This window comes from Hyaena hyaena, unplaced genomic scaffold (genome assembly GCF_003009895.1).
Source record: "Hyaena hyaena isolate Hyena2069 unplaced genomic scaffold, ASM300989v1 scaffold_296, whole genome shotgun sequence".
NCBI lineage: Eukaryota > Metazoa > Chordata > Mammalia > Carnivora > Hyaenidae > Hyaena > Hyaena hyaena.
Genome location: NW_024080931.1, coordinates 359,211 through 364,786, shown reverse-complemented (window position 1 = coordinate 364,786; position 5,576 = coordinate 359,211). Strand labels below are relative to the sequence as shown.

Sequence of the window (5,576 nt, the reverse complement as noted above, 5' to 3'; positions counted from 1 at the left end):
GCCCCCCGTCCCCTGTGCCCCCCTCCCCTGTGCCCCGCGTCCCCTGTGCCCCCCCGCGACCCCTGTGCCCCGCGTCCCCTGTGCCCCCCGTCCCCTGTGCCCCCCCATCCCCTGTGCCCCCCACCACAGGCACTCGAGGCGCAAAAGTGGCCGAAGAGGAAGGTGGAGGCCCCAGATGGGAAAACGGCCACAGCCAGCTGGGGTCACGGCGGCCACGGCAGTGGCCTCACCCAAGACGCACATGGCCGGTCACACCTAAGCGGGGGGGTCTGGCCTGGGCAACAGGGACCAGCTGGGCCAGCCCTCGGAGAGCCTCTGGGGAAACTGAGGCTGCACAGAAACCCTGGAGTCCAGGGAAGACTCAAACTCGGGGCTGCCAGGCCCACCGCGGAGCCCCAGGAGGGTACCGCCTTCTCCCCTCTGCGTGCCCCCCGCCCTAATGCAGGGGTGGCGCTGAGGTCCCAGAGGAGCCCCGGGCCGGGAGGGCTCCGACGCCACCTCCCTCTGGGGCCATCAGAGCAGGGCGGCCGCTAATGACCCCCCGACTCCCGCAGCCCCGGCCTCGCAGGGCCCACGCTTCTCAGTGTCTGAGGGGGGCTGATCCAGGCACGGGCGCCCCGAAGCTGCCCTGCCGGCCCCTGCAGGGGGAGGACACGGCACTGGGGGCGTCCAGGGCCCTCACGTGCAGCGGGAAGGGGAGTGGGAGGCGGGGAGGAGAGCATCACAAGCCCCACGGAAGGGACGAGGCTCCAGGCTCTCTCAGAGAGAGAGGAAGAATAGAATCGAGTCCCATCAGCTCTGCCTTCAAACTCCGGGCGGGTGCTGCTCACGTCTCACCCCTTCCTCCACCGGGGCCAGCCCCCCCCATCTCCCGCCCTCGCCCCCCCAGGCTCTCCTCCCCCCGAAGCCACAGGGCACCGGAACCAGATGCTGCTCGCCTACCCACGCCCGTCCAGAGCTCCCACTTCCCCCAGGGGTAAAAGCCCCAGGCCGCCCCTGACTCCCTAGGTCCTGCACCACCCGCCTCAACTTCTCCCTGCCCTTCCCTCCTGCACTCTGCTCCGGCCACCCAGGCCCCCTCACAGTTCCTGCAACACGCTCGGCCTGGTCCTGCCCCAGGGCCTTTGCATGTGCTGTGCCCGCTGCCCAAACTTAGTGTTATTACTTGGCTGAAAGTTAAAGGGCGAATGGGAGCAGGGAAGGTGTCTGTACAAGGAACAGCACGAGGAAGGGCAAGAAACAGAACCTAGAGATCCTAGGAGAGAGATTAGGGCAGAGAGACAGGTATGGATGGACCTGCGGGGCATCAAGGAGGCCCTGGTAGGTCTGAGCCGGGAGGGACCTGGCCGGGTTGACACCTGACCAAGCCTCCTCCCTGCCCCTCTTGCAGTAAGGCACCCTGGGCCACCAACTGTGCCACTGCCAAGAAGGAGAAACTGAGGCAGGGGCCCTGGGGGCTGAGTGACGCAGCAGTCCCCTCCCAGGCCATTAACAAGGAAGGAGCCTCCCGTGGGAGTCACAGAAAAGAACTCGCGTGGTGAATGAGGCTGGGCTTCGGGGAGGGCGGGGAGGGAGGAGGGAGAGGAGAGTGGCCTCCAGACCGATCCCGGGGAGGGTCCCTGCCCACCATGCGGCCATCGGTGAGAGAGCTTCCTCCGCTTCTTCCCGGCAGCCGGTCCCTGTCGGAGGCAGGGCTCCCCCCTTTCTCAAAGGAGAAAACCGAGGCTCACAGGAGCGTGGCGACTCGCCCCCGGCCCCCAGCTGGGTGGGACCTCGGGTCCAGAGCCCACATTTAATCACGTGACCGTGTCCTCCCCCGGCCGCTGGGTGATCTGAGGAAAGCGGGTGAGCCTCTCTGGGCCCAGTACAGACTCCTGGGCTGCCTCTGAGGCCCTGATAAGAGGGAGCGGGTGGTGCCCATTCTGGCCGGACACCAGGGCGTGGGTCACGAGGGCCCGGAGCCAGCCTTGTGTGCCCACGCGGAGCAGGAAGCATAAAGGGGCAATTATGACCCAGGACAGGGCAGCAAACGGGCTCTGCGCCACAGGCACGAGGCTGTCTCCTGAGGCTCGAGGACACCCCCGGGCCTCTCCCTGCCCCCACCTCAGGGTCCGGCCTGGCCCGGGGGGCGAGGGGCTCACGGGCACACCCGACCCTCGGGACTGCCATGGCCACGGCCAGGGGCAGCTCCGGCTGGAAACGCTACCAGCGGAGCTTAGGGAGAAGTCACCGCACAACCTCCCCTGCCCCCGCGCCCCCTCCCTGCGGGGCCCACAGACCTTCCTCCTGCCCAGAATCCCTCTTCCGAGGTCTCAGAGACGCCCAAGGGTGGGACCTGGGGTCCCTGCCTTCCTGGATCTCTGCGTCACCCAAGTGTCAAGGGGGTTCCGAGCTCATCTCTGTAGTCACTGGCGGCTTCAAAGTGGGTCCAGCCAAGCCTCTCTCCCTCTTGGGACCTCAGTGCCCCCCCCCCATTTTCTGCACCAGGAACAGGGCTCAGGGTGGGGCCGAGTGGGACCAGCCACCTTCCGAGAATCAAGGGAGCCGCCTTTAATTACCTATCAAATCGCACCGGGTGCTCTGTCCCCAAGGGTCCCCCGCAGCCAGGAGTGGACAGGAGGGGCGGACAGAGACCAAGCAGAGCCCCACAGGGAGGAATGGGTAATGGCAGCGGGGTGTCCCCACCGCGTGCTGGGCCTGCTTAAACGCTACCCACGCGTCCTGCGGTTTGACAGATGACAGGTGAGCTCAGACAGGGGCAGCTGTAAGGTGAGGGGGGACAGCATGGAGGGGCGGCTGAGCCTTCGGAGGCCAGAGACCAGCTCTCAGTCGACCTCCACGGTGCCCGGGCGGCCCCCATGCCTGCCACACCGGCTTCACGGAGAGGCCTGAGGCGCCGGCTCGGCTGGCTGGCTCCTGCCCTGCTCACGCCCACGGGGCTCCCCCGCTCCTGTGCTCGGCATTCTCGACCCTTAAGGTTGTGACCCAGGGCCCCCCCTGCTGCCCCTCCCACAGGCCACCACGGTCCCCAGGACGCAGGGGTCTGCCTCAGGGCACACTGACCAGGCCCACCTGCGGACTCATCCTCCGAGGCACAGCACAGATCCCCCCACCCCAGACCGAATCTTGGCCCCTTTGGACTCCTCCCCCTACCCCAGGACCCTGCCTTAGCCCAGCCCTGACCCACCGCTCTGGGGCTGGGGGTGGCCGTGTCTGGCTCCTCCTCTGTCCCTCCTCTGCTCTCAAACACTCCATGGCTCCCATCAATGTCCATTAAACTCCAGACTCCTATCCTCAGCCTTCGGAACTGCTGACCCCGTCATGTAGCACGCCCAGCGCCTTGCTGCGCCCCAGTGGTGCCCTGAGCCACGGCCTTCTGGCCCACTGGGTAGGAGTGCGTGCCATTCCCACTACCCACACACCCTTCCTCATCCCCATCAAACTCCAGCGTTCACACTCATCCCCGGGTCTCAGCTGAGCGGTCACCTCTTCCAGGAAGCCCTCCTGATGTCCCAGCCTGGATCAAGGGCCCCCTCGGGACTACCCCCACACCACGTACGTCTCCCATCAAAGGCCCATCACCCTCCAAGGTGGTGGCCTCCTCTGCACCCTGGGAACATGGCAAGGCCCGTGTACATATCAGACACCTACTGCATGCCCGGCCCCACTCGGCACTTTACCCACATCATCCCTGGGGTCACATCCATTTCAGATGGGGAAACCGAGGCCAGAGGGAGCCCTCACAGGCAGGGGGGCTGACAAGGGCATGGCCCCCAGCGGGAACTCACATCTGCTCTGAGGGTCTGCTGGAGACTTACGGGCTGGAGAGGAGGTTCAGGACGCGGCAGGCAGGACGTGGGCGGCTGGGAGCCTGACCCAGAAGTCACACGGAGACCCTCTGGGTGCCCAGGGCTCTGAGAAGCGGGACGCCGGCTGGAGGCAACCACAGGGGGAGCTGAGCTATGGGTCTGGGGGGCCTGATGGGGGGTGGGGGCATGGAGCTTAGGGGCAGAAGCAGGAAGGGGAAAGTGGGAGCTGATACACTTGTTCTGATCCCCCAATTTACTGAAGCCCCGGACAAGGTACAGCATTAACCTAGGACCCACAGACCCGAGGGGTACAGGGACAAATAAAGAGAGGAAAACTTTCTGTGAGTTTCTTTTGGGGGGCGGGGTGGGGCAAGGATCCCAACCCCTGCCCCGCAGTCAGGTTCCCCGGCGTGAGGATGCAGAAGCCCCCCATCAGAGCGCCCCTGGGCTGGCAGAAGGCCGCCGGACCCTGGCTCCGCCCCCAGCAGGGTGGGGGAGGAGGTCGGGCTGGGGGCCAGGCGGGGGAGGGGACCCCGCGGAGCATAACGGTCCGGAGTTTTCCTAAGTCCCGGCGACAGGCCTGAATTGGGGGCGGGGGAGGGGCGCCAGGCACGCGGGGGCTGAGCTGTCCCTGGAGGGGGGCTGGACTGGCCAGAGCAGAGGCGAGGTGGGGGAGAGCGCAAGGGTCCCCCCTCTCCCGGGGGCCTGGAGGGGGGGCAAGGAGGGGGACAAAGCCCAGCGCAGGCCGGGGCTCGAGGCAGAAGGGGATCCGGGCGCACTCACCCCGTGGATCTCGGCTCGGAGATCGGGGCCCGGGCCCCCGCGGCTGGGCCCGCTGCAGCCCGTCCCTCGGTCCGCCCGGAGCGCGCAGGGAGGGCTCGGGAGAGGCCGAGGCCCAGGGAGCGCGGCCTGGGGGCGGGCCCGGGGGCGGGGACTGCGGGCGGGGCGGCCAGGGGGCGGGCCCGGGGCGGGGCGGCGGGGCGGGGCGGGGCCCCGGCCGGAAGTGGGGCGGGGGGCCGTGGGGAGCTCCATGGGGGGGCACTGGAAGCCCACAAGGGGGACCAGTAGGAGGCGGCCTCCATGGGGGGGTGACTGTTCCCCCAACGCGCGCACGCAGGAAAGGGGTGCCCCAAGGGGCACAGCCCAAGACCCTCCCCCATTTCGTAAGCCTGATCCCAGAGGGACCCCCCACCCTGCTCCCCCTTCTCTTCCAGGCGCGGAGCGTGGCCATGGCAACGGATGAAGGGGCTCGATACGGCGTCAGGGGGCTCCCCAAACACACCCAAACACAGGAGGTCGCAGAAGGGGCAGGAAGATGCCCTCCAGGGCTGCGCTGGATGGCAGAGGCCGCGCCCCCTCCACACAGAGCCGGAGGGTGGGGGAGGGGCGCGGGCACAAAGAAGCCTCCCTCCCGCTGGGAGTCGGGTAGGGGTCTGGGAGGGCGGATGGGGGGCGGCAGGGCAGAGGCCCCCACGCTAGCCACAGCCCTGCGGAGGGGCGGAGAGTGCACGCAGGCCCGGATTGGAAACAGATGGGGCCACCGTGCCAGGTCCCAGACACCCGGGGGGGGGCGGGGGGGGCTGGAGAGGACCCGGAGGAGGAGGGGCAGCCCCACGCAGGCAGCCAATCCGGGCCGGCGCTGCCGCCCCGAGCGGGTTTGAAAACTCCGTCCGAGAGGCGGGGAGGCCCAGCGGGTCCAGGGCGCCGGGGAAGCAGCCAGGGACCCCGGCCGGCCGGCCCGGAGCCACCGCAGGGGGGCCGGTCGCC

General features: G+C 68.4%; 1 protein-coding gene across 5 annotated transcripts in view; it reads right to left on the bottom strand.

Moving 5' to 3' along the window:
• PTPRS (protein tyrosine phosphatase receptor type S) overlaps positions 1 to 4,612 on the bottom strand; it is a 66,029-nt gene extending 61,417 nt beyond the window's left edge. For 4 of the 5 annotated variants that reach the window (XM_039247557.1, XM_039247559.1, XM_039247558.1 and 1 more), the window contains exon 1: positions 3,819 to 3,933. The gene's annotated coding sequence lies outside the window, so the exon portion shown is untranslated. Of the gene's footprint in view, positions 1 to 3,818; positions 3,934 to 4,592 lie in introns of those variants that run through there. The other variant, XM_039247556.1, reaches the window with a different exon arrangement.
• Between the last annotated feature and the right edge of the window lie 964 nt (positions 4,613 to 5,576).